This window comes from Herpailurus yagouaroundi, unplaced genomic scaffold, assembly GCF_014898765.1.
Source record: "Herpailurus yagouaroundi ecotype Mexico unplaced genomic scaffold, PumYag 77, whole genome shotgun sequence".
NCBI classification, from domain to species: Eukaryota; Metazoa; Chordata; class Mammalia; order Carnivora; family Felidae; genus Herpailurus; species Herpailurus yagouaroundi.
Window position 1 is genome coordinate 66506195 of NW_024412388.1, and position 7743 is coordinate 66513937.

Below are 7743 nucleotides of genomic sequence, written 5' to 3' on the forward strand. Positions count from 1 at the left end.
TTGAATAAAAACTGCTAAAGCTTCTAATTCTTTTTTTTAATTAAAAAAAAATTAATGCTTATTTATTTTTGAGACAGAGAGCTGGGGGAGAGGCAGAGAGAGAGAGAGAGAGAGGGAGACACAGAATCCGAAGCAGGCTCCAGGCTCTGAGCTGTCAGCACAGAGCCCAATGCCGGGCTCGAACTCACAGACTGTGAGATCATGACCTGAGCTGAAGTTGGATGGTTAACTGACTGATGCACCCATGTGCCCTTACAGTTTCTACTTCTTAAAAAAACTATCACAACAGAAAAAGTTTTAAATGTCTAATTTTGTAAAAGGTATGCAAAATTTAAATAGAAGATAATTTTCTCCTGGTGCTGGAAATGTGGTAGTATTTGGAAATGCTGTGTTCTGTTATGTTTTGTTATTTCTGGCATTATGCTAAACTTATTATTTTTTATCTTTTTTTTTTAGTTTATTTATTTTGAGAAAGAGAGAGAGAGACAGAGTGTGAGAGAGGGTAAGGACAGAGAGGGAGGCCCAGAATCTGTAGCAGGCTCCAGGCTCTGAGCTATCAGTGCAGAGCCAGATGCGGGGCTCAAGCCCATAAGTCACAATATCATGATGTGAGCCAAAGTTGGACACCCAACTGACTGAGACACCCAGGTACCCCTAGACTTATTATTTATGCATATTTGCATTTTAAGGTAACATTAATGTGTTTTATTTTAGCATTTTTGTTAGTCTGCAGAATAGAAATTTGAATATATAATACTTACGGCTTATGATGATCAAAGAACACACAAAATGGGTACTTTTGCCTTTTGCTTTTCATAAATGTGATCCCCAATTACATTACTTTTGGATAATGAAGTCTTGAACCCACTTCTACATGAGTTAATTTGCACAGGCAAATCCTAGTCCAGTGGAACAGGAGAAACATTATACTTCAAGTGTCATGTTCTCTCAATTTTAATTTCTATTTGATTTAGGATTATTATATATGAAACAAGGGTTTGCAAGTTAGTTATTATAGTAAATTGCCACAAAAACATTAAATTAAATATGACCTGTTTCCCTGCTAATGCTGCCTTCACAGAGATTAACAGTGGATTCCTTTCAGCTACATAGTACTGAGTGCAAACTTCTTAGGGTGGCATTCCCAATCTGGACATATTTGATCTCAAACCGTAAAACCAGAGCTGCACTGAGTGACTTACTCTTCTTTACTCTTTTATGCATCTTCCTTTCCCCACGCCTTTGTTCATACTTTGGGGGCAGTTACTTAATTTTTACTTGCCTTGTTTTCTCATCTGGTACATGTGGCTACTTTACCTACCTCAATTGTTTTGAGGATTAAATGAGAAAGTATAGGTAAAGCACCTTTTGAAAAGTGTCCGAAATACAGTAAACCGTAAATAAGTGTCTATTACCATTATTCATTTCCCCCTGACCGTCCTTCTGTAATATTCCTCCCCCATTCCCATCTCCCACCTACCAGTAAGGAATTGTTTTCTCTACCATTTGCATTCTGTTGGATTTTTGTAGATACCATCCAAGCATTATCACACTATATGCGAATTGTCGAGCTACATGGCTGTGTGCACGGCACACTGCTTCTTGTGGGCAGGAGTCCAAACAGTACAGTTTCTGCACATAAAAGGTGTCCAATAATGTTTTGGGATATTAAATAAAGTGATTAGAAAACAGGAAGGTTGATGGGATGTGTGCCTGATTCATGTAATGCCAACTGAGAACAGCAACAAGAAAAAAATGTAGGAAACCAAAGTAGGAAAAGGCAAAGAAAGGTGGAGCTGAAGCCATTACTCCTTTTAATAGTCAGTCTTAACAGCTATCTGCATTCATCAGACTCCCGCAGAAAATAGAAGTAACTCCAGGTCTTTTAAGCAATGTAATTTAATGTAGAAATTTGGCTATGCAAATGATGGGGAAGCTGAGAGGTCAAAGGAAAGACAGAGAAGCAAACCATACATAGGTTAACCAAGTAAAGGAGACGAAACTTTACCTCTACCCATCTTAACTTTTCAGCTGGGACTCTTTATTTATTTTTTTAATGTTTATTTATTTTTGAGAGAGAGAGGGTGTGTGTGAGCATGAGCAAGGGAGGGGCAGAGAGAGAGGGGGACAGAGGATCCCAAGTGGGCTCTGTGCTGACAGCAGTGAGCCCTATGCAGGACTGGAGCTCACCAACTGTGAGATCATGACCTGAGCCGAAGTTGGACGCTCAGCCGACTGGGCCACCCAGGCACCCCTCAGCTAGGGCTCTTTAACAAAAAGTCGGATCAGAGGCGCCTGGGTGGCTCAGTCGGTTAAGCATCTGACTTCAGCTCAGGTCATGATTTCACATTCCATGAGTTTGAGCTCCACGTCAGGCTCTGTGCTGACAGCTCAGAGCCTGGAGCCTGCTTTGGATTCTGTGTCTCCCTCTCTCTCTGCCCCTCCCCTGCTCATGCTCTCTCTCTGTCTCAAAAATAAATAAAAACATTAAAAAAAAGTTAAAAAAATTAAAAAAACAAAAAGTCGGATCAGCAAGACAAAAACAGTTTATTAACACATACACAGTGCCCATCATGTGGGACAAACTTCAGTAACTCCAAGCTGTGGCTTAGAAAAAGATCTATGCTTCCCTAAATTCACTGCAGCATTATTTACAGTAGCCAAGATATGGCAGCAAAGTAAGTGCTCATCAATGGGTAAATGGAGAAAATATACATATGATAGAATATTACTCAGCCAAAAAAAAAAAAAAAGAATAAAATCTTGCTATTTGTGACAACATGGTTGGACCTAGAGAGTACAATGCTAAGTGAAGTAAGTCAGAGAGAGAAAGACAAATACTGTACCATATGATTTCACTTATTCGTGGAATCTAAAGACAAAACAAATGACGAGGCAAACAAACAAAAAAACCAGAAACAGACTCTAATACGGAAAACAAACTGGTGGTCAGAGGGGATGGGGTGGGGGATGGGCAAATAGGTGAAGGGGATTAAGAGGTACGAACTTGCAGGTATAAGGTAAATAGATCACAGGAATGAAAAGTACAGCTTAGGGAATATAGTCAAAAATACTGTAATAACGTTGTGTGGTGATACATGGTGACTACACTTGTGGTGGGTGTTGTGTAAGGTACGGAATCACTGAGTCCCTATGTTGTACACTTAAAATTTATGTAACTTTACATGCCACCTGCAAAAAAAGAAGTTACAACACCAGCTTAGGTAGCATTTATATCCTACTTTTAGGCAGAAAAGGGAAGGGGAGAGCTTTTCTGGCTTCATTTTTTAGAGAGAGAGAGAGAGAGAGAGAGAGAGCTAGTGAGCTTGAAATCAGGGGAAGGGCAGAAGGAGAGAGAAGGGGAGGAGAAAGAGGGGAGGGGCAGAGAGAGAGGGGGCAGTAAGAATCTCAAGCAGCCTCCACACTCAGCACAGAACCTGACTGAGGGATGGATCCCATGACCTTGGGATGACCTGAGCGGAAATCAAGAGTCAGAAGCTCAACCAACTGAGCCACCCAGGCGCTCCTCCTGCTTCTTAATTGCCTTTAGCTCAAAATAATTTTTATGTCAAGAGGCATATTTTGGGGTGATGTATTCTAATTTCCTTCAACTAAAACAGCAAGCTGCTACCACCCTTAGGGCAGAAAAAAACAGCATGATGAGAAAAAGTTCCCAGAACTAATAGGCCAAAGCTCTATGGAGGAAGCTAATCTAAGTGGGGGCTTCCTAGTAACAAGTGAAATTGCTCAGGGTGGAGTTGTCCCATGATAGCTAGAGTCACGAAGAAGACACTTTTGCTGCCAGAGGTAATACCCAAGAGTAAGACACGAGCAGATATACCCCAAGATCTCGCACATCTGCCCTCCCATCTCTAGTGGGTACCTCCTATTGGCCAAACCCAGACATAAACCAGCTGAGGTGGGAGTCTGAGAAAGCAGCTTGCAGAAGTGGGATTTTCTGTAATATTGAGTAGAATTGGGCACTTACCTGAGGCACAGATCTGGAGGCAAAGATGCAGTGACCACTTAAAACCCCTTTTCTTCCCTCCAACTTTCAATCCAACCTCTGGTCTTCTCTCCATTCCTAAACACAGGATAAATGTTCACGCCTTCACTACTCTTGCAGCATAGAATGCAATCTCTGTGTTTCTTCCTACTGAAATTTAATAAATGTTCAAAGCACAATTTGACTGCATTATATAGCTTTTCTCATGCCATCAGTTACATAAAGTACCCCGTTGGTACTTTATAGTACTTTGATTATATTTCTTTTGTAGCAGTAATTTTTGCTTTACAGTATAGTGACTTATGTATATGTCCTTCTCTCCTAATATTAAAAACAGTTTTGGCTAATGCTTGACTAAATATGCCCCCTCATTCAACACTTTTTTTTAGTGCCAAATGTGTGGACTGTGAATTGTGTCCATAGGGCATTACCTGAGGTGGTCTGCCTTCACCTGCTTATGGTGATATCCATTAGTTCAGAGACAATAGGAAAAGAACCTTCATCCTGAGATATGGGCCGATGAAAACTACAGTGGATGTCAAGATTTTGCCCTCACTGTCTTTGGATATTCCATTGCTGGAATAAACCCAATTTAGTTAGAAGAATAAATACATGGAATTTTTTTTAAGATTTTTTTTTTCCCTCCAAAGACAGAGAAGATTTCTATCTCTTTTTCAAGATAAGGCTACAGAGGGTAGGAAAGTTATGGCCAGTATGTTTTTCCTTTACAAGTGGTATGGAGCTTGATTTATTAACACCAATATTAGAGTTGGTTACTATCTACAGATGTACTTCAAACTATATATTTCCCAATGTTTCATCTTATAAATTTCCCAGTATTCTGAGAAGAGGTAATTCACCTGTGAAACAACATTCTCTATTAAGCATCCATGTGCCACGGACTGTGCAAACGTTTCAGGAGGGTTAGTTCTGCACAGAGTTTGGTTATAATGATCCCTGGGATTCTTTCCAGGAATGTGGACTGGGGCTATCAAGGGTCCAGTTTAGATTAAAAAGATACCATCTAACTGAATCACAGCAATGCCAAGGACATGCATTCAACATATAGGCCTTAGTTAGTCATTCCAAGATCTCAATATCTAGAAACTTGCAACTATTTTGTAATTTCCGCAAATTTGAGATACTATACTTCAAAATCTCAGACAATGGACTTTTGAGACTCCCTCCTGTACTGTTCTAATTTTGCTTCTTTCCAGGCATATTTTGTTTTAAAAATATTTAGCACTCATCTGGGCTACATTTTCTATGCATTCCATACTTCTATGCATGGAAAATATGCTTATTCTGAGAATCATGTAAATTGTAAGTTACAAGAATGGACTCTTATTCGTATTCAAGAATACTGATTTCTTCCATGGTTCAAGATTATGATTCATGAGATTCTCTGTGGTGCAGAGTATTCTTCCAGATTCTAGAGTCTGAGGATGTAGGATTAAAATGGGACTTTGGATGCAGGGATTCAACATTTTGCTTTACTGTTAAGTAGCTCTGTGATTTGAGGTTAATTTTTTTACTTCTGTAAGATTTACGTTTTTTTTTTTTTTTTTTTTTTTTTGTAAAATTAGGAGCTTGGACTTCACAAGATTAATTCCAAGCTCTTTTCCAGCTCTGAAATTCTATGATACTATGATTTAAATATTTGCATATATGGGGCAGACACTTAACACTCTACAAAGTGCACACTTCTGACACATGAGGTTCTAAGTGACATAACTTGATTTTGAGAGTATCTTTGATGAGCAAGTGGTAGAAGAAACACATAAAGACATTGGCAGCCTGTAGGTTACAGACCATCCTTCTGTGACTTTTATCTCACTCTTCCCTAGTTTTTTATTCAAAACAAGTTTTACCACAATTTGCAGTTGAGCAGAATCAAAGTAGGATACAAAACTCAATCCATGTTTTTCCCGTTTCGTAGATCATTTAAAATTACAAATGATGTGCCAAGTATCTATAATTGGTCCCAGTTAGCCATTTGTGGGCTGAAATGACAAGACGGTGTGTCCAGAGGAGTGAGAATATCATTTCGTTACTTCAGGCAGGTGAAGTCTGGCCAAGAAGAGACAAGCTCATAATCTTCAGTGAGACCTGGGCAGTGGGGAGGGTATGGGAATAATAGACCGAGCAGATAGGAAGGAACAGGAAGATCAGTGGTAGCCAGGACCAGAGAGACTGGGAGCACTCGTGACCTGAGGAAGAATCACGTGAAGGCAAGCCTTAAAGCTTCCACAGTGATTGTTGATCAGAATGATGGCTAGGTGGCTCTGTTCAGCTGCTAACTTCATGTTTTCTCTTTTTTGCTATTAGTCACAAAATGAATCGGTTGCATTAAGAGCCAGTATCAGTCGTAAAAACACATTAGCTGTTATTTTTCTCTGCACTGCGTTTATTATTGTTGTTTTCCCTTAATGCCAGTTATTATAAATACATTGCAAAAATTTAGAATAATATACAGGATTATAAGACAAAGACTCACAAGGGCTAATTGTAACCCGTGCACTCTTTTAAATCATCATTTATTAATTTATATGACACTTCAGGGTGATCAAATCCCTTCACCGAAATCAAAGATAAGGACAGTGGAACTAAGCTTAAAATATCTAAAGAAATAGGTTGTTTACTTCATTCTTCCCAGGTGCCTGGCAAAAAGTATGTGGATATGCAAACAGGTGGAGAATCAAGTAGAATCTTGGCTCTATAAGTCACCAGTGAAAACTGCCTACATTGCTAAGAGTGCTTCCTAAAAATGACCCATTAAGAGGGGGGCTCTATCTAGGCTTCCATGGGTGATTTGCTGTTCTAATGTGGTGCTTCCTACCTGGAGCTGTAAAAAAGCATCAGAAAGGGCACTAACGCTTAACTGTTCAGTGGATTTTCAATCAAAGTTCCAAAGTTATTCAACAGGAAAAGATAACCTTTTCAAAAACAGTCCTGGAACAAATAGATAAATAAATACAGAGGAAGAAAGAAACTCCAACCCTTGCCTCACCCTACATATGAAAGTTAACCCCAAATGGGTTCTAGAGTTAAATAAAGAGCTGAAATTATGACATTACTAGAAGAAAGTTTAAATGAAAATCTTTATGATCCTGGATTAGGTAAAGATTTCCCAATCAGGACATAAAATCCACACAAAATAGAAATTGAAAAATAGACTAGATCAAATTAAAAATGTTTTCCCTTTGAAATACCTATGTAAACAAAGAGCTGATAGACAGAAAAATAAGCAAAGACCCATCCAGGGCATACAAAGAACTCTTACTCAAAGATAAAGCAATTTTAAATAGACAAAGGATTTGAACAGATACCTTGCAAAAGTGGCCAGTTACATCATAATCCATCACAAAGGGTGACCAACACCAGCAGTCATGGGGAAATGCAATTGAAAACACAGCACTGCCTATGACTCTCTTACAGCAAAGCGTGCTTTCAGGAAATTAACATTGCATTGAAGCTTACTATGTCCATAATTTGGGAAAATAAGGATTCTATGGTCACCTAGAAGACGAAAGCAAAAGTGTAGAGAGATAGAGGCAATTGGGTTCCGAATATTTCGTCATGGAGCTCAGTATTCACACAGAAACATTATTAAAAGGGACAAATGAGGGTATCCAGTGGCAAGTCAGACATGAGTAGCCATTACGGATTCATACTCTCTCAAAGGCATTTCACCTTCCAAAGATCTCCTTGGGACAAAATTCCGTTCTCATGTAGGT